General features: G+C 37.0%; 1 protein-coding gene across 3 annotated transcripts in view; it reads left to right on the top strand.

Annotated features, from left to right (window-relative positions):
* Positions 1-21,773, top strand: part of LOC111147633 (androgen induced 1) — a 260,604-nt gene that overhangs the window by 816 nt on the left and 238,015 nt on the right. The gene's annotated exons all lie outside the window — the stretch shown is intronic.

Consider the following 21,773-nt stretch of genomic DNA (forward strand, 5'->3'; position numbering starts at 1 on the left):
CGTTACCAGTATGTCTTTACACTCCTTCTATTTCCAACTGAGTTTTCAGTAGTTTGCATAAGCAGCCCTGTCGGCACAACAGGATAGCCTTGGCAGTTGCAGTTTTTTTTTTTTTTTTTAAGTTTATCTACTTCTGGCACTAAAAAAGTTCAGAGCATCAGAATATGAGCATTAGGCCCAATTATGACATGGGGTGAAATCTAGGAGCTTAAAGGGGAAAGGCGACTAATTTAGACTTGGTGAAACACACTCAACAATGACCAATTATGGGTAGAGGGTTAGAACAAATCAAGGAGTTCCAAGGACTAGAGATAATGTAGAAGCAAATCCTGGGACAGCACAACTGCCCATCCAAGATTATACACAAGGTTGGCAGATAAGCAAGGTTATAATCTCTAATTGTTGACCCTCCCTTTTGATGAGGAGAACATGATACCTGTGTTAAGGTATTTCCAGAGGCTTAGGATCCCTCAAAGAAATGCAGTCAGAGGGCCTTTTTTTAAAGAAACACCACTTCATATTTGTTTCACGTTAGATACTTTCAAAGAAGAATTTAAGCACTTTTTCTCAGCAGTTTCCGAACCATGTACATGCCTTTGGGCTTCAAGACTTCCCAGGGCATAGAGGGTTTCAAGGTTTCAGTTTTCAGATTCTCAGCTTCTCTTCCTCGAAACTGATCTGCCTCTGAACATGGATAATGCCTGTCAGTTCTCCTTCCTTTTTTCCTCATTCATCCAAGGGGTGAGCACATGACAAGGCTCTGTGCTGTATTTATCTGTTCCTTTTAGCATTCAGAATACAGACTGTCACCAGGACTATTTTCACATTTGACTGAAAAAAACGAAGTCAGGCTTGTTTTGACAGAAAGTCTTATTGGGTTGATTGGCTTGTCTATGAGAGTGGGCTCTGCCAATTATGTGATAGAGCAGACATTTACCATAGATTGAGTGAAATCTGTAGCCCTGAGGTTCTGATAAATATGTATCAGAGCATTCGAAATCATGTTCCTTTTTCAAGTGTTTAAACTTCTGTTAAAAATGTTTAGATGTTATTTAAAAATATGTGCATAGATTTTCGGAATTCTTTCAGGGGCTATGCAAATAAAATTCCTCTTGGATCCCTCCCTTTTCCCATCCCTTAATCAGATCTCACTTAGAGCTGGCCCATTTTGGTGTTGCCAAGGAGCAGTGCTGAGCTGAAGTATTGTTGGAGACCCTACCAGGACCATGGGAGCTATGGATAGTTCTCAGAAGCACCTTTGTATTAGGAACAGTTTTAGGGGAGTGAGGGTGGAGGACAGCAGGTGAGAGGGGTAGAAATTGGGGTATCCATTAACCCGTGAGAGATGACGACTTCTCACATTGGGCATTGCTTACTGTGTGTTAAATAACAAGGCTCTCAAGAAACAATGTACTTCCCATAACCTTTGTATGACATGATAGCACAGTAGAGGCGATTTGACTCTGCGGAAACTGCCATACAGTTTCTATTTTAGCATTTGATGATGGGATGTGCCTGCTTTAAGTATTTAATCACCACAAACATACTTTTACCTCCTAGAATTCAGGCCATAAATTCAAACTTGATTCCGTTTGTTTCATATTTAGATTCAGTTTTTGTAGGGCCTTCAGCCTATTCAGACTTTTTACTTTCTGTGACTTCTGATTGAAACCTAATAATTATCTTTAATCAAGAGTTCCTATGAGAAGGTCTGTCTAAACTGTATTCATAAAAACATTCATGCAAAGTGTTATTCTTTTAATGATTAGAGATTGAGTTTTTAGAGCTTATGCACTGTAAAGTTGTTGAAATAGTCTTCTGCACGGTCCTTAGTAATGACATGGAAAAATTAGGCTACTCTAATATACCTGACTTCTCATTTTTTTGCATGTTTAAAACAAATAATCTTGATTACTTAGTGCCTTGGACAGTTTTAATGATTCTAAGCTCATTGGAGCAATTTTGGACGAGGGTTTAGCTTCTAAAACTTTAGTGAGAAAGCCCTTTTTCTAGCCAACTTGGACTGCAGAGTCAGGAATTATCCTGGTGGCCACAGTCTGATTCCGTGGTCCACCTCATCAGTTTACCAGAACGTCAATCAGGAGTCTCAGGCCACTTGTATCCGGGACCAGTTGGTTCTGGGGCAGTGGCCATTTCGGCTATATCCATATCTTACACTGAGGGTCAGAGTCTTTGCAATAGAATCAGATTTCATGGTTAAAACCTGAAACACAAGTTTTTGCTATCAGTAATCCTACCCTGTTCTTCCCCTAAGAACTTCTAGCATTGAAAAAACTGTAAGAGAACTCAAGTGTTTCGAAAATTCAAGTTAGTAAATAGAAATGGAACCCTGTCTTGGTGTGTTAAGCAGACCGATGAGCCCTCAAAGATGGCTACATCTTAATCCTTTCGTACCTGTGAGTGTATTAGGTTACACAGCAAAAGAAATTAAGGTTGCTAGGCAGCTGACCTTAAAATAGGGAAGTTATCCCAGATCATCCATGTGACCCAATATAATCACAGAGATTCTTAAAATGGAAGGAGGCAGAAGGGAAGAGTTGGTTGGAAGAAGATGTGACTGTGGAAGAAAATCACAGAGAGACACAACTTTGCTGGGTTGGAAGGTGAAGGAAGGGGCCAAGAGCCAAAGAATGTGGGAGGTGTGTAGAAGCCAGAAAGAACAGAAAATAAATTCTTCTCTAGAGCCTTGAGTAGAAACCAAGTCCTGCTGATGCCTTGATTTAGCCCAGTGAGACCCATTTGGGACTTCTGACCTCCAGAACTATAAAATAATGAATCTGTACTGTTTAAGTCACTAAATTTATGGTAATTTGTTATAGCTGCGATAGAAAACTAGTACACCTGGTTTTAAATCCTCCGACCCAGAAAGAAACTTAAATGTTGTCATACTTATGCAATGACTCAGCTAGTTCTTTATGTATATTAGATAACTGGTTAATTTTAGCTTTAGCTTTAACCAAAATATAGGTTTTTGCCTACTGCATCCATGAAACTATGCAGAGGAGACATAACAATGGGCACTATGAGAATCTATAAAAACTGAACAACATGGGGAAAACTAGATCTTTTCTTTACTGTGAAGTATTTTAGAATCTATCGTTATGCAATAGGCCATGTCAGGAGAAGGAATACTCTCTTAACCGAAATAAGACAGAAAGACAGAAAATCTATGTGAACTAACATTTAAATAGCTCCTTAACCAGTATCACAGCTAATGAATTTTCTTGAAATGATGCAGATTCATTCACTTATTTGCTGATTAAAGGATAATTCCCCAACTTATACAATGATTGCTCCCAAAGATAGTAAAAATGAAGAATCGGAATAAAACCAGAATAAATAAATTAAAAGAAAAAGGCAATTGTATGTTGAGACCTCAACGTAGTGCTGGAGTATAATAGGTGTTTAGTAAACATTTGAATAAATGGAAACTTTCCAAATATTCAGTGAGTTTTCTTGTCCTATTTCCTCCTAAAACATTCAGAATAAGAGGGATTTTTGAAATATACCAACCATAATTTTCTTTAAATGTCTATGGTGCAATGTCTAACACATCAATCAGAATCAACTTCTCTGAAAAACATGAGCTGGACATTTGTTATATAAAAAAGTAAATTAATATTGATACCGAATTTAAGACCTTTTGATTTTTAAAGACTGATACAGAAATAGGCTATCCCGTTGGCTCTAATTTGTAGTGTTCACCATTGTGAGGGTTCTAGTGACCTAGGTCTCCGCCATATTCATTGCTTGTCTTGTCCTAACTTTTCCTTCACGCATGGGCAGAGCACTGTTTAGACCCCACCTCCTCCAAATGTGGTCTGAGGGCCAGTAGAAGTGACCTTATCTGGGAGCCCATTAGAACTATGGAACCTCGGGCTCTACTCCAGACCTTCTGAGCAGAATCCACACTTTTAGTAAGATCATTATGTGACTGCTTGGCATGTTCGAGTTTGGTAAATGCTGCCCTAGGCCACACTGGTTTTGTATTATGACTTAACATGGAATAACGTGTAGGTTGCAGTCTCAGCATTATTTCTGCCCACTATATTTAAAGTATATTTAAACATATTTCGAAACATATTTAAAGTGACTTCCACTGTGGCATAATTAAAAACATGTTGTAAAAAAATTACAACTTAAAAATAAAAGAGAAATATGTATTAAGTACTAGGGAGAGGTTATTTATTGAAATTGAAAAACAAATTTAGGTAATCTTCAGGGCAACCAAGGGAAAAAAGAATACATACTTGATTGTGTTGTCCTTAGCATTGGAATAAAGGAAGCATAGCAATTTATCAGGAAAAATAGAGTGGTTCTTTCTAGGCACTGACTTTTCAGGGTTATTTATCCCTCAGACTGTTTTATAAAGGACATTGGGTAGTGCTGTAAATAATGCCTTTGATTGATTTTTAGCACAATATATAGAAATATTCTTAAAACTATGTTTCTTACATTGTGATTTTTATGAAAGCCAAAAAACGTGGTGTTATATTTTGACTGGGCGAAGGCATTTTTGTAGAGGTTTAAAGTAATATAATCTAGGTATTTATTTTTGTTATCTAAATCCTTATTGCAAAAGAATTTAAGGAAATCACAGAGGGAGCAGGATAAATAAGAGCTCAGATGTTGAAAAGCTTGGGGTGTTCAAAGAGCAGGAAATGGTCAAATATACCTGGGGGATACATTTTTTTGCTTTTAGACATGCTAAGAATTTTTGACATTTAAAAAAATGTTGAAAAGAATAAATTGCATAAGTATACTGACTGAAGCATTTAAATTTGTCTTATATTTACTTATGTAGCTGTAATAAAATATTCTTGACTCTAGTTCATGGCTTAATTTTAAATAGGAAATAAAATATCTTAAGAGGAGATTCTGTGTATCATTATGTAACTATGGTACTTTGTTTTGCCAGTCATGTGAAGGCCAGTAGTTCATAGAGTACTCTGAACAAAATTACGTGGGTTTTTTGTTTGTTTTGTTTTATTTGGATATCACACAAAGAGGGTGAAACTGCACATTTTTTTTTTCCAGTAGACTTAGACTTGACCCTAAAATGTGCACATAAGCTTTAAGGATGAAATAACGCTTTTTTCCTAACCCAAGGGAAGCATTATGAGTATAATACTTCACATAGAATCCTCTTCACCCTCTTTGAAAATGTTTCTTTTGGATTAGACATAAAAAAGGGGCCTGGTTTTGTTAGAGTGGGGAAAATAGTTGATGATATAATCACCTATTCCCTTTCTTAGTTGCAAATGTTATTGAAATTACAGAAAGTCATCTGACCACTAGTTGAGGTCACTTTTTTCCCCATCCCCGCCATCCTCCATGTCTGGTATAACATTTAGCAAAATTGGTAGCTGCTCTTGAGGGTTTTCATTTGTTTCTCTGTGCTCCCCTGAAATGTCATATGTTTCTGTGGAAGTGTGAACAATAGTACAATTTTCCATATTGAATCAGATGTTCCTGTGATTCAAGTATATTTGGAAAAATCTTATTGCTTCAGATTCCATAACAACATAGCGTTCTTTTGTGTCTGCAGCCCGTGGCCAGACAGTTAAAGGGCCCATTTCTCACCTGGGGCGTGGTCCTGCCAGGTACTGTGAGCACAGAGAACTCTTTGAACGTGAAAGACCTCTTGATGGGATCTGTTGTGGGATGGAGCAAGATATGGAAGGTAGTTTTGATATGCTAGATCAAGATATGCTAATCAAGAACAACCAGAGGAATTGCTTGAATTTGCAAAGTGGCAAGAATTGCTATCATTCGGAAGCTTGAGAAAATGGAATGTGTTCATTACAGGGCTTTAGAAGTGTGGAATTCTAAAAAGTCAGTTTGACAACGATCTAGCCCCTTAAGTATTGACATATTTAGACATGTCAGGCCGTGTTATAATTTAAAATTTTAATATAAAAAACAACACATAGAATCATAGAAAATTTGTACAATACAGAAAGCCATTGGGAAGGAAATATATTCCATTTTAATGATCTCTGATTTTCTGTGCATCTTAGTATTTTAGGGCTTCAAGATGGTATTTATTTATTTTTATTTTTAAAAAGACTTATTTATTTATTTGAGAGAAAGAGAGGACGAGCTAGGGGTGGAGGGAGAGGGAAAGAGAGAATCTCGAGCAGACTTCACACTGATTGCAGAAGCTGACACAGGGCTTGATCGTATGACCCCAAGATCATGACCTGAGCTGAAACTAAGAGTTGGATGCCTAACCGACTGAGACACCTAGTCACCCCAAGATGGTATTTATTTCAGAGCTTTGCATATATACATACACAGAGAACCAGACAGCAAAATATATGTATATGTATATATGTGTATGCACATATATAGTCAGATTTCACAAAAAATTACATTCTTTGCAAAAAATTATTTTTAAATTATAGAGAAAAATATTTATCACTCAAGGATACCAATGTTAGTATTTTGGTATTTGCCTTTTGAGCTATATATATATATATATTTTTTTTTCCCTTTAAAACAAAAGTTCAGTGTGTGCATATGGTTTGTATACATTTATTTTTTAAATTAACATACACCAAAATTCACTTTCTGGTGTACAATTCAGTGATTTTTGACAGATGCATAGAATTCTGTAGCCACCACCATAATCACATAAAAATATTCTTTTATGCTGACTCCTTACAGTCAGACCCTTCTCTGGGACCGCAGATTTGTTCCCTATTGCTATAGTTTCACATATACATAGAAAATATATATAAGGCATACCATATGTAGCCTTTTGAGTCTGACTCTCTTCATTTAGCACAATACATTTTAGATTCCTCCATGTTGTGTATGTTGGTGGTTTGTTCCATTTTGTTGTTGAGTGGTATTTCATGGCATTGTGTACCACTTTGTTCATCGATTCATAAGTTAAAGTGCATTTAATTTTTTCTAGTTTGAGGTGATTATGATAAAAGCTACTATAAACACTTACATACGTGTTTTTGTGTGAACATGAGTTTTTGTTGTTTTGAGTAGGTACCCAGGAGTGGAATTGTTTGGTTTTATGGCAAGTATATGTTTGACTTGATAGAGACCACCAAACTGTCTTCCAGAGTGGATGTGCCGTGCTGCATTGCCATTAGCAATTCATGAGAGTTTCAGTTGCTCTGTGCCCTCATTAATGTGTAACATTGTCAGTCTTTCTTCTATTTTAATGATTCTAGCCCTTGTTTTTGGGGGGGGGGGGGGTTGGGGGGTTTTTTTTTTTTTTATAAAGATTTTACTTACTTATTTAAGAGAGAAGGGCACGAGATGGAGAGGAGCAGAGGGAGAGGGAAAGGCAGACTCCCCGCTGAGTAGGCTGGGCCCACACAGGGCTCCATCCCAGGACTCTGGGATCATGACCTGAGTCAAAGACTGACTCTTAACCCACTGAGCCACCCAGGCGCCCAGATTCCAGCCCCTCTCTAGTGGTATCTCACTGCACTTTTAATTTGCATTTTCCTCATGACTAATGATGTTAAGCATCCTTTACTGTGCATTTTATTTCATTTTTTTGAATTAAACTTATTTTTTTAAATAAACATATAATGTATTTTTATCCCCAGGGGTACAGGTCTGTGAATCGTCAGGTTTACACATTTCACAGCACTCATCATAGCACATACCCTCCCCAATGTCCAATCCCACCACCCACTCCCATTCCCCCTCCCCCCAGCAACCCTCACTCTGCTTTTTGAGATTGAGTCTTTTATGGTTTGTCTCCCTCCCGATCCCACCTTCTTTCATTTTTTCTTTTTCTACCCCTCAACCCCCGCGCCCACGTTGCATCTCCACTTCCTCATATCAGGGAGATCATATGATAGTTATCTTTCTCCGATTGACTTATTTCACTAAGCATAATACCCTCTAGTTCCATCCACGTCATCACAAATGGCAAGATTTCATTTCTTTTGATGGCTGCATAGTATTCCATTGTGTATATACCCCATCTTCTTTATCCATTCATCTGTTGATGGACATCTAGGTTCTTTCCATAGTTTGGCTATTGTGGACATTGCTGCTATAAACATTCGGGTGCACGTGCCCCTTTGGAGCACCACGTTTGTATCTTTAGGATATATACCCAGTAGTGCAATCGCTGGGTCATAGGGTAGCTCTATTTTCAGTTTTTTGAGGAACCGCCACACTGTTTTCCAGAGTGATTGCACCAGCTTGCATTCCCACCAACAGTGTAGGAGGGTTCCCCTCTCTCCGCATCCCCACCAGCATCTGTCATTTCTTGACTTGTTAATTTTAGCCATTCTGACTGGTGTGCGGTGATATCTCATTGTGGTTTTGATTTGTATTTCCCTGATGCCGAGTGATGTGGAGCATTTTTTCATGTGTCTGTTGGCCATCTGGATGTCTTCTTTGCAGAAATGTCTGTTCATGTCCTCTGCCCATTTCTTGATTGGATTATTTGTTCTTTGGGTGTTGGGTTTGCTAAGCTCTTTATAGATTTTGGATACTAGCCCTTTATCTGATATGTCATTTGCAAATATCTTCTCCCATTCTGTCAGCTGTCTTTTGGTTTTGTTAACTGTTTCCTTTGCTGTGCAAAAGCTTTTGATCTTGATGAAATCCCAAGAGTTCATTTTTGCCCTTGCTTCTGTTGCCTTTGGCGATGTTCCTAGGAAGAAGTTGCTGCGGTTGAGGTCAAAGAGGTTGCCGCCTGTGTTCTCCTCAAGGATTTTGATGGATTCCATTCTCACATGGAGGTCCTTCATCCATTTTGAGTCTATTTTCATTTGTGGTGTAAGGAAATAGTCCAATTTCATTTTTCTGCACGTGGCTGTCCAATTTTCCCAACACCATTTGTTGAAGAGGCTGTCTTTTTTCCATTGGACATTCTTTCCTGCTTTGTCGAAGATTAGTTGACCATAGAGTTGAGGGTCTATTTCTGGGCTCTCTATTCTGTTCCATTGATCTATGTGTCTGTTTTTGTACTAGTACCATGCTGTCTTGATGATGACAGCTTTGTAATAGAGCTTGAAGTCCGGAATTGTGATGCCACCAACTTTGGCTTTCTTTTTCAATATTCCTTTGGCTATTCGAGGTCTTTTCTGGTTCCATATAAATTTTAGGATTGTTTGTTCTATTTCTTTGAAAAAAATGGATGGGATTTTGATAGGGATTGCATTAAATGTGTAGATTGCTTTAGGTAGAATAGACATTTTCACAATATTTATTCTTCCAATCCATGAACATGGAACATTTTTCCATTTCTTTGTGTCTTCCTCAAGTACTTGAGGAAGTACTTGAGGAATGAGTACTTTATAGTTTTCTGAGTATAGATTCTTTGCCTCTTTGGTTAGGTTTATTCCTAGGTATCTTATGGTTTTGGGTGCAATTGTAAATGGGACTGACTCCTTAATTTCTCTTTCTTCTGTCTTGTTGTTAGTGTAAAGAAATGCAACTGATTTCTGTGCATTGACTTTATATCCTGACACTTTATTGAATTCCTGTATAAGTTCTAGCAGTTTTGGAGTGGAGTCTTTTGGGTTTTCCACATATAGTATCATATCATCTGCAAAGAGTGATAGTTTGAATTCTTCTTTGCCGATTTGGATGCCTTTAATTTCTTTTTGTTGTCTGATTGCTGAGGCTAGGACTTCTAGTACTATGTTGAATAGCAGTGGTGATAATGGACATCCCTGCCGTGCTCCTGACCTTAGCAGAAAAGCTTTCAGTTTTTCTCCATTGAGAATGATATTTGCGGTGGGTTTTTCATAGATGGCTTTGATAATATTGAGGTATGTGCCCTCTATCCCTATACTTTGAAGAGTTTTGATCAGGAAGGGATGCTATACTTTGTCAAATGCTTTTTCAGCATCTATTGAGAGTATCATCTGGTTCTTGTTCTTTCTATTATTAATGTGTTGTATCTGTATGTATCTGTAATGTGTTGTAATTGATTGATTTGCGGATATTGAGCCAACCTTGCAGCCCTGGAATAAATCCCACTTGGTTGTGGTGAATAATCCTGTTAATGTACTGTTGGATCCTATTGGCCAGTATTTTGGTGAGAATTTTCGCATCTGTGTTCATCAAGGATGTTGCTCTGTAATTCTCTTTTTTGATGGGATCCTTGTCTTGTTTGGGGATCAAGGTGATGCTGGCCTCATAAAATGAGTTTGGAAGTTTTCCTTCCATTTCTATTTTTTGGAACAGTTTCAGGAGGATAGGAATTAATTCTTCTTTAAATGTTTGGTAGAATTCCCCTGGGAAGCCATCTGGCCCTGGACTTTTGTTTGTTTGGAAATTTTTGATGACTGTTTCAATCTCTTTACTGGTTATGGGTCTGTTCAGGTTTTCTATTTCTTCCTGGTTCAGTTGTGATAATTTATATGTCTCTAGGAATGCATCCATTTCTTCCAGATTGTCAAATTTGTTGGCGTAGAGTTGCTCATAGTATGTTCTTAAAATTGTCTGTATTTCATTGCTGTTAGTTGTGATCTCTCCTCTTTCATTCATGATTTTATTTATTTGGGTCCTTTCTCTTTTCTTTTTGATAAATCTGGCCAGGAGTTTGTCAATCTTATTAATTCTTTCAAAGAAACAGCTCCTAGTTTCGTTGATTTGTTCTATTGTTTTTTTGCTTTCTATTTCATTGATTTCTGCTCTGATCTTTATGATTTGTCTTCTCCTTCTGGGTTTAGGGTTTCTTTCTTGTTCTTTCTCCAGCTTCTTTAGGTGTAGGGTTAGGTTGTGTACTTGAGACCTTTCTTGTTTCTTGAGAAAGACTTGTACCACTATATATTTTCCTCTCAGGACTGCCTTTGTTGTGTCCCACAGATTTTGAACCATTGTGTTTTCATTATCATTTGTTTCCATGAATTTTTTCAATTCTTCTTTAATTTCCTGGTTGACCCATTCATTTTTTAGAAGGATGCTGTTTAGTCTCCATGTATTTGGGCTCTTTCCAAATTTCCTCTTGTGATTGAGTTCTAGCTTCAGAGCATTGTGGTCTGAAAATATGCAGGGAATGATCCCAATCTTTTGATACCAGTTGAGACCTGATTTATGTCCCAGGATGTGGTCTATTCTGGAGAATGCTCCGTGTGCACTAGAGAAGAATGTGTATTCTGTTATTTTGGGATGGAATGTTCTGAATATATATGGACATAATATATATGTCCATCTGGTCCAGTGTGTCATTTAAGGCCTTTATGTCCTTGTTGACCTTTTGCTTAGATGATCTGTCCATTTCAGTGAGGGGAGTGTTAAAGTCCCCTACTATTATTGTTTTATTGTCTATGGAGTTCTTTGATTTTGTTATTAATTGGTTTATATAGTTGGCTGCTCCCATGTTAGGGGAATAGATATTTAAAATTGTTAGGTCTTCTTGTTGGACAGAACCTTTGAGTATGATATAGTGTCCTTCCTCATCTCTTATTATAGTCTTTGGCTTAAAATCTAATTGATCTGATATAAGGATTGCCACCCCAGCTTTCTTCTGATGTCCATTAGCATGGTACATTGTTTTCCACCCCCTCACTTTAAATCTGGAGGTGTCTTCGGGTCTAAAATGAGTTTCTTGTAGGCAGCATATTGATGAGTTTTGTTTTTTATCCATTCTGATACCCTGTGTCTTTTGATTGGGGCATTTAGCCCATTAACATTCAGGGTAACTACTGAGAGATATGAATTTAGTGCCATTGTATTGCCTGTAAGGTGACTGTTACTGTATATTGTCTCTGTTTCTTTCTGATCTACTACTTTTAGGGTCTCTCTTTGCTTAGAGGACTCCTTTCAATATTTCCTGTAGAGTTGGTTTGGTGTTTGCAAATTCTTTCAGTTTTTGTTTGTCCTGGAAGCTTTTAAAATCTCCTTCTATTTTCAATGATAGCCTAGCTGGATATAGTATTCTTGGCTGCATGTTTTTCTCGTTTAGTGCTCTGAATATATCCTGCCAGTTCTTTCTGGCCTGCCAGGTCTCTGTGGATAGGTCACTGCCAATCTAATATTTTTACCCTTGTATGTTACAGACTTCTTTTCCCGGACTGCTTTCAGGATTTTCTCTTTGTCACCAAGACTTGTAAATTTTACTATCAGGTTATGGGGTGTGGACCTATTTTTATTGATTTTGAGGGGCGTTCTTAGCAACTCCTGGATTTTGATGTTTGTTCCCTTTGCCATATTAGGGAAATTCTCTACAATAATTCTTTCCAATATACCTTCTGCTCCCCTCTCTCTTTCTTCTTCTTCTGGAATCCCAATTATTCTAATGTTGTGTCCTCTTATGGTGTCACTTATCTCTCAAATTCTCTCCTCGTGGTCCAGTATTTGTTTGTCTCTCCTTTGCTCAGCTTCTTTATTCTCTGTCATTTGGTCTTCTATGTCACTGATTCTTTCTTCTGCCTCATTTATCCTAGTAGTAAGAGCTTCCATTTTTTATTGCACCTCATTAATAGCTTTTTTTATTTCAACTTGGTTAGATTTTAGTTCTTTTATTTCTCCAGAAAGGGCTTTTATCTCTCCGGAGAGGGTTTCTCTAATATCTTCTATGCCTTTTTCGAGCCCAGCTAGAACCTTGAGAATCATCATTCTGAACTCTAGATCTGTCATATTAGCAATGTCTGTATTGATTAGGTTCCCAGCCTTTGGTACCGCCTCTTGTCCTTTTTTTTTGTGGTGAGTTTTTCCACCTTGTCATTTTGTCCAGATAAGATTTGCTTTCTCCTTCTCTGGAATTCTGCTGTTCTCCTTGGTGAGTGAAGGTGGTCTTGGCTGGGTTTCTTGTTGATCTTCTGGGGGAGGGGCCAGTTGTAGTGATTCTCAAGTGTCTTTGCCCCAGGCGGAATTGCACCCCCCTTACCAGGGGCCGGGCTAAGTAATCCGCTCAGGTTTGCTTTCGGGAGCTTTTGTTCCCTGAGCACTTTCTGTAGAGTTCCGGAGGACGGGAATGAAGATGGCGGCCTCCCAGTCTCCCGAGAGCTCGGGGAGCCGAGGAGCTCAGGGTCCTGCTCCTCAGTGCGCCCTCAAAGAAAAGCACCCAACCGCCCCCGTCTCCCTGGCCTCTGGTCGCACTTGGAGGAAAGTGCTCAATCAGTTGCACTTGGAGAAAAGCGCCCGGTCTCTTCCGTCTCCGTGGCCTCTGGCCTCGCTCCGAGCTCAACCCAGCCTGTGACGGGTTCAAGGTAACCCCGAGCTGAGAGCTCACTCCTCGGTTTTGTCGCTGTAGCCAGCTTCCCCTCTCTAATACCTGCAAACTCTGCGACACTCAGACACCCCCGGTCCTTCTGTGACCCTGCGGGATATGGGGTTATGCTGACCCTGCGTGGGCTTCCTCTCCCGGTTTAGCCTCTGGAGTGATGTCCCTCCGTGGAGCAGACTTTTAAAAGTCCTGATTTTGTGTTCCATTCTTCCGCCGCTTGCCAGGAGCTGCCCCCCACCCACGGTCTATCTTCCCATCACTTTGGATTCACTTCTCTGCAGGTCCTGCCTTTCAGAAGTGATCGATTTTCTGTTTCTAGCATTGTTGCTCTTCTTCTCTTCGATTTCCCCTTGGATTTGTAGGTGTTCGCAATGGTTAGATAAGCTATCTAGCTGATCTCCTGCTACCTGATGTCGTCTCAGCCTGCTACTTCTCTGCCATCTTGACTCCTCCCCTATTTACTGTGCATTTTTATAACATAAGTGTATTGTCTTCAAAATGTCTGTTCAAATATTTTGCTCATTAAAAAAAAATAGTTTGTGTTCTTACTTTTTAAGATTTGAGAGTTCTTGCATTTGCCAGATAAAAGTTCTCTGCCAAATATGTGATTGGTAAACTTTTTTTTCCCTGTCTGTGAGGTATCTTTGCATTTTATTAGTAGTGCCTTTTGCAGAACCAAATTTATCATTTTGATGACATTTAATTATTTTTTTCTTTTATGGAACATGATTTTGATCTTTATGTATGAACCTTTTACTTAACCCAAGCTCATAAAGAATTTCTCCTCTATTCCCCTCTAGAAGTTTTATAGTTTTAGATTTTTACCTTTAGGCCTATAATCTACCTGGACTTAGTTTTTTGGATATGGTGTTAGCTAAGTGTTGAGCTGAGTCCCCATCCCCCCTCTTCCCCGCCTTTTTTTTGTAAATGGGTATACAGTTGTTCCAGGACCATTTCTTGAAAAGGCTATCCTTTCACCACTGAATTGCCTTTGCAACTTTGTCACAAATCAGTTCGACTGCATTGTAGGTCTATTTCTGCTGTATGTGTTTGTCTGTTCACAAGTATCAAACTATATTGATTATTACAGCTTTATTGTGAGTCTTGAAAGCACGTAGTGTGAGTCCTCCAATTTTGTTCTTTTCCAAAATTTGTGGAGGCTATTCTAATTACTTCATGGAATACTCTTTCAGTGTCTATGAATAATCCTGCTGGAATGTTTGAGAGGAATTTCACTGAATCTAGAGAACAGTTAAAGGAAAATTGTCATCTTAACAATATTTACTCTTCTAGCTCATGCACATAATATATTTCCCCATTTATTTAGGTCTTTGATTTCTTTCATCAGTGTTTTGCAGTTTTCAGAATATGGGTCCTGCACATATTTTGTTAGATTTAGCCCTAAGTGTTTTATTTTTATTAGTGCTATTACAAATTGTACTTCAAAAATTATTCTTTCATTAAATTTTTTTTATTAAAGAATAATTAACTTACAGTGTTATATTAGTTTCAGGTGAACAGTATAATGATTCAACAATTCTATAAACTTCTTGTTGCTCATCAAGATAAGTGTACTTTTTTTTTTTTTTTTTGAGAGAGAGAGAGATCATGAGCAGGGGGTAAGTGTAGAGGGAGAAGCAGACTTCCTGCTGAGCAGGGAACCCAATGTGGGACTCAGTCCCAGGACCCCAGGATCATGACCTGAGCCAAAGGCAGACCCTTAACTGTCTGAGCCACCCAGGTGCCAAGATATGTATACTCTTGATTCTTTTTATCTGTTTTCCCCATACCCCCAACTTCCCCTCTAGAAACCACCAGTTTGTTCTCCTTATTTAAAAGTATGCTTCTCTCTCTCTTTCTTTTTCTTTCTTGTTTTTTTTGGTTTGGTTTTTAAATTACATAAGAGTGAAATCATGTGGTATTCGCCTTTTTCACTTAGCACAATACTCTCTAGGTCCATCCATGTTATTACAAATGGCAATTAAATCTTTTTTATGTAACTGAAATTTTTATTGAGACAATTATAGATTAATATCAGTTGTAAGAAATAATACAGAGAGATCTGTGTAGGCTGTACTCAGTTTCCCCCAATAGTGACATCTTACACAACTGTAGTATATCACAACCAGGATATTGTCATTTAAACAGTCAAGATATGGAAGAGTTCCTTCACTGCAAAGACCCCTTATTTAGCCCTTTTATAGCCATACCCACTTTCTTCCTCTACCCTATCCCCAACCCCATTAATTTATTCCCTCTTTCTATGATTTTGTCATTTCAAGAATCTTATATAAATGAAATGATGTACATATGACTTTTTAGAATGGGCTTTTTTCACTCAGAATAATTCTCTGGAGATACATCCAAATTGTTACATGTGTCAGTAGTTTGTTCCTTTTTATCACTGAATAGTATTTCATGGTATGAGTGTATCACAGTTTAAATAGTCACCCACTAAAGGACATCTGGATTGTTTCCAGTTTTGAACTATTATGAATAAAACTGCTACTAACATTTATGTACAGGTATTTGTGTGAACATAAGTTTTCATTTCTCTGGCATAAATATTCAAGAAGGCAGTAGCTAGATTGTGTGGTGCTTGCAAACTTAATTTTCAAAGAAACTGCCCAGGACAACATAGTGGCTGCACTGTTTTTCATTTCACATTAGCAATGTGTGAGCAATACAGTTTCTCCCACTCTTGCCAGTTATTTGATGATATCATTTATTTTGGCCATTTTGATTAGTGTGTGGTAATATCTTATTGTGGTTATAATTTACATTTCTCAAATGATGAATAATGTTACACATTCTTTTTTGTGCTTACTTGCCATGTGTATATCCTCCTCAGTGAAACAAATAGTACTGTTTTCCTTATTAGTTTGTAGTATATAGAGATGCTAAACTCACTTATTTATTCTAAGAGCTTTGCTGTAGATTCCATAGGAATGTCTCTCTCTTTATTTTTATGTAGACAGTCATGTTGTCTGATAATAGAGAGTTTTCTTTTTTTCCCCCAATCTTCATAACTTTTATTTCTTTTTCATGTTTTATTACACTGGTTAAGACTTCTAGTAGAATATTGGACAGAAGTTGTGAGACTGGATACCTCTTCCTTACTTCTTTTTTAGGAAGAAAATGGTCTTTTGCAATTAATTATAACTATAAATCATTTTGCAAATCCTCTTTATCAGTTTGAGTACATTTCCTTCTATTTCTACTTTGCTGGGAGTGTCCTTTTTCAGCTCCCTTCTCGCCACGATTTCTCTCATTATTGGAGATTTCTCTCCAACCTTCAGTTGCTCCTTTTCTTGGTTCCTCTGGCCAGAAAGATGGAATCCTTTCAGAATTTTAATCTCCTATCCTGTCATGTAGTCCTACACAATTGGGGTTGCCTTACAGTGATACAGCAAAAGAAAAAAAAAAAAACATACTCTCCCCGCCCCAACTCTTCATACAAGGGGGGGCTTCCTTTTTCCCAGTTCCTCTGGCTAGAGACATGAGTTGTCCTTGGGATTTTAAATACTTATACTATTGCTGGTGTAGCTCTATAACTGAGAGGGAATGAAAGGGGAAAAAGTAGGGGTGGAGAAGGTCTTCCTCACAATCTCTAACATGCGGGAACATTTTTCCCAGTCTTCTGGCTAGAAGGTATTTATCCTGGAATTTTTGGTGTCAGTGTTTGCTGTACAACTCCAAGACTCAGCTTGCACTCAGGTCAAAACTAGGGGAAAAGGGAAATTAAAATTCATGAACCTCACCCCTTGTGGATCCTCATTCAAGTTTTACAGTTCTCAATCCATATGCTATGTGACTTTTCAAAGCCCTCAGGTAGCTGCTTTTTGTATTCTTTTCAGAGCTCTTAGTTGTATTAGTGAAAGTGATAGTCTGTAGTCAGTTTTCATCATTTTGGCTGGCACCAGAAGTAGCTTATATATAATTTTATTAACTGTTCTTTTCCCACCTAGCATATTTGGTAACATTTGCCTCTGCCATTATGCATTCTTCCATAATGTCATAATGTCCATAATTAATATGGATGTTTATATTGATTGTCTCAGTGAACATATAAATAGATAAATCTTTACACGTTTGTGATTATTTTCTTCAGATAAATTCTTAGAGGCAGAATTGCTCTACTAAAGTCTTCAAGAGATTTTCTTAACTTTAAATCAATTTACATACTCTCCCATATTTGGAGTACTTATTTCTCTATATTCTAGCTTAACATTATGGATAGAAAAATACTACCATTGATCACTCAAGGTCTTTAAACTCACAATGTCCTGTCCAGGAGATGCCCTGCAAATATTTCCTCACATATCTCATAAATGTAAGTGACTAGGTGTCTTTGACTCTATGTTTACAAAAACTAGTGGTATTAGACATAATTCGTTTGGGCTCATCAATATTTCAGCAAAGCATAAATCTTCAGCTGTTTAGAGCATCCTAATTAGAGTGGAATTGTCACAGCTAAAGTGAGCAAAAATAATTTTCTGCACAAAATAATTCTGGGTTTGCTTATACATTCCATTCATCTTGCATTAAAATTGTACTTTACTGAGTCATAAGTGATTTGCAAGATCCAGTTTGAAAAGCCAACATCAAAAGTCTGAAAAAAGTGTGTCTGCTGTAACATTACACATCCTTTTCTTTATAATCACACTGATACATCTTTGCTATTTTAAAAAAAGACATGAATGTTACAAATGCATATAAAATGCAGATATATTATCTACTAACATTTAAGACATGTGTTCTATGCCAGAACCTATCACTTCTGTGTTAGTTTCGGTCTTGTCCAGAGAAGAAAGATGGCTCTTAAATTGGGTAGTTTGAGTGAGTTTAGTGAAGGAATGATTTACAAGGGTAGACAGGATAGAGGGAAGTCACAAACTGTAGTACAGAACTTGTAGGCTGGTAACAGGGGACAGGTGACCCCTGCTATGCCTGAGCAGTGACTTGGTGCTCTTGCAACATGGGTGGGGGGACCCTTCAGGAATTGAGTAAGCAAAACAACTACTCCACATTTCCATTTCTTCTGTCTGATTTCCTGCCAGTACCTCTCATTGTTTAAACCCTATAAGAAGTCATAAGGTCAGAAATCCTCTTCATGCAGTGCACAAAGATCTACCAAAGTGAATATAGGAAGAATTATTGAATTTAAATCTCCTATCACAAATACATTCAGAAGTCTCCAGCTAATTTGCAATTATATGCTTATGCATTGTGTATGATGAAAGAACATTTATGTTTCACTATTTATTTATAGTCAAATATATAAAATGATAATTCTTAACATGTAACCTATTACATACCTATTACATAGAGGATTTATAGTGTTAAGAGGTGAGCACTTCGGTTCAAGAGTCAGATTGAATTTGAATCCCATCTACGAGCTATTTGGCTTTGGGTAAATTTATTATCTTAGAATTCTAAGGCCTAATTTCTTTTTCATTTGTTAAATGGAAATAATAATAGTATCTATCACATACAGTTTTGAGGATCAAGTGTAATAGTCCTATAATACAATGCCAGGCATGTATCAAATACTTAATAAATGTTATCTGTTATTATTATAATTGTAACATATATACCTGTAATCAGAGACAAGAACCATGATTTAAGAGGACTCTGGTCATTTTAGGATGAAGTAATTGCATCACTGAGTATAGTGTTCAGAAAGGATAGAGAGTTCAATGCTTAAGTACACAGCCTCTTAAGTAATATCTCGCTTTGTGCCTTAGTTTCTTCATCTGAAAGTTGGGGATGAAAGAAAAGCATTTGTGTATGTGTATGTGTGTGTGTATATTACATATATATTCATACATTTTATATATATGTGTATATATATACATATATATAATATGTATATGATGAACTTCACAGTAATGTCAAAAGTTTAGAATTTATAGCCAGATTTATTCTCTAGAATCTGAGAAAATAAACCATGAGGCCCAGGACTAGTGAAATAGTTTTCAAATATGTAGTTGATAGCCCCCATATCTTCAGGTCTAAAAGCTGAGATGATGTTGGTCGCTTAGGTGGCTCACTCAGGTGATCATACAATTTCAGCTAAGATCATGATTTCAGAGCTGCGAGATCGAGCCCCCCACTGGGCTCCATGCTCAGTGGAGTCTGCTGGCTTTCATACTCACGTGCATGAGCTCTTTCTCTAAAATAAATAAATAAGTGAATAGGAAAAAAAAAAAAAAAGGCAACCGAACAGATGATGGTTCTGAAGCTCTTTTCTTATTTTCGAGTCAGGGATAAAATATCTGGAAACACTTATTTTTTTATTCCAAGGGGTAGATCTGGGAGGCAGCCAAAGTGTTGTCTGACTGGTTTCTGTAAAACCCAGAAAACAAGAGGGCAGGAAGGAATAGGAGAAGACCGACAGAGTGCATTGCATTTTGGAAGATGTCTTATATACAAACAAAGTGTTGGAGCCTCCTGCTAATAAGAAGAGACCTGTTAGTAGGGATTTAGAGTTTCTTTTTCATGTGCTCCATTACTTCAGGGTGACAGAGAACCAACCTGTAAGTCGAGAGAAATACCTTCTCAATAGAGTGGAGGTTATTTACATGGAAGCTTACAAAATTCTACACAGACCTGATAAGACCAAATATTTCATAGCAGAGATACACTCTGACAACATGATCATGTTTTATAACTGGGAACTGAAAGTATGATGTTGATGTGTTGGTTTTTGCTGCTTCCATTATAATTACATGGATGAATATAAATTATGATGCCTAAACTGGCTAAATTATCTTTTCTAAACCATTAGAATGCTTTTATCATTAGTCAGTCTCAAAGGTCAATTCCAGTCTTACTCAGGCCTATCTTGAATGAGAATGACTAAGATATTTTAAAGACCTCATCCAATCAGACTGCTTTCCTCTTTGCCCTTAAATTGTGATTTCAAATAACATGAATTAAAAAGAAGAACTTTTGTGTTTTTGTCACTGTAAATAAGACTTAAGCTTGAAAACTCACAATATGAATTTCCTTGGATTAAGATTTCATTTATGTTTATGCTACCATAGTGCTATGCTGATATGGTCAGTCCATACTATATGACAATAACTCTTAAGCAGTTTTCTTAGTGACTTCTCTACCTTTGAAAAAATAAATTCAAAAAAGAAAAAGAGATATCTTTCAATCAAAATGTGGATCTCTATCAAATATAAGTTAGAAGTAAATAGGAACATATCATAGATAGTGTAATACAATTGGCAATTGCTTTATTTCTACTTTAAATTTTTACTGGAGGGCAGTCTAGCATTATAATTTAAAATGAACATTTTCTAATAATATTTAAACTTTTTCCATATATTAATACCAGTTAAACTCATAATTAGACTGTACTAAACATATCTGAGCCAATTTGTGTTTGCCACAGAAAGCCATTATGCTGTGACATAATTTGACATTTAAAAAACTGCTATTAGTGACCTTTGGCACAAATAAGGAGCAGCACTGTACCAGAAGATCTAAATCATAAAGGAAAAGTATGATTTTTTTTTCCTAGAAGAATGCCTGTCAAATGTAACTTGCCTTGCTTTTTGCTGAAATGGGGCTTGCTGTGTTATTTTGTAGTGGGAGAATTTCTCAAATATTCTGCTGCAGCACATTTCCCAGTCTTATGTCCCTCATTTTTTTAAAGCATAGGTTCTTTGATCCTATATTATAAGCACATCCTTTTTTGCCTTCAATCTTATTTATCTAGAATACATGTAATTCTGATTAAACTCTCCCACCTCCCATCTTACCTCAGTGTTTTCTGTCTCAGCAAATAGCACCATCATCTAAGACTGTGGTGTTGGACACGTCCAGAGTGCATTGTTTATATGGGTTAATTGAATTTTGATTTGTATTTTCTATGGATTTTTCCCAGAGGACATCTCATTTATTCAAAATAGACTTCAAAATGTAAACAATTCGGCCACCATATCTGGCTTTTGAAATTTTCAACCTACCTCAGTAGCTACTATAGTGATTATGTGATGAAAATGATCAAGTAATATACCTTTGTGTGAGAAATTGTGAAAATCAGAGAATAACTTTCATATTGGCCAAAGCACATAATGGAAACAAAACAACAACAACAATAAAAACCTCCAACCAGTTTTAAGTCTTGGATAAATTTTATCAAAAGTTTCTTGCCTTTTTTTTTAAATCATTTTTTACTTATCATTTAAAGGGGTAACCACACATTTTTTAAAATTCTGCTAAAGATGTCCATATTTGTTTTTGAATTAGAAAGTAATCATATTATGTAGAAAAATTGAAAGAATTGACCAGAAATGCTGCTGGAGCTAATAAGTGATTATAGCAAGGTTGCAGGATATGCTTACTTTCCTATATACCAGTAAAGAACAAATGGAATTTGAAATTAAAAGCACAATACCATTTACATTAGGGTCCCCAAGAATGAAATACTTAGGTATAAATCTAACATAATAGGTAGAGGAAAACTACAAATCTCTGATGGAAAACCAAAGAAGAACTGAATAGATGGAAAGATATCCTATATTTTAGATAGAAAGGCTCGATATTGTCAAGATGTCAGTTCTTCCTC

Source organism: Enhydra lutris, unplaced genomic scaffold, assembly GCF_002288905.1.
Source record: "Enhydra lutris kenyoni isolate GAN:26980312 unplaced genomic scaffold, ASM228890v2 scaffoldscaffold17, whole genome shotgun sequence".
Classification (NCBI taxonomy): Eukaryota; Metazoa; Chordata; class Mammalia; order Carnivora; family Mustelidae; genus Enhydra; species Enhydra lutris.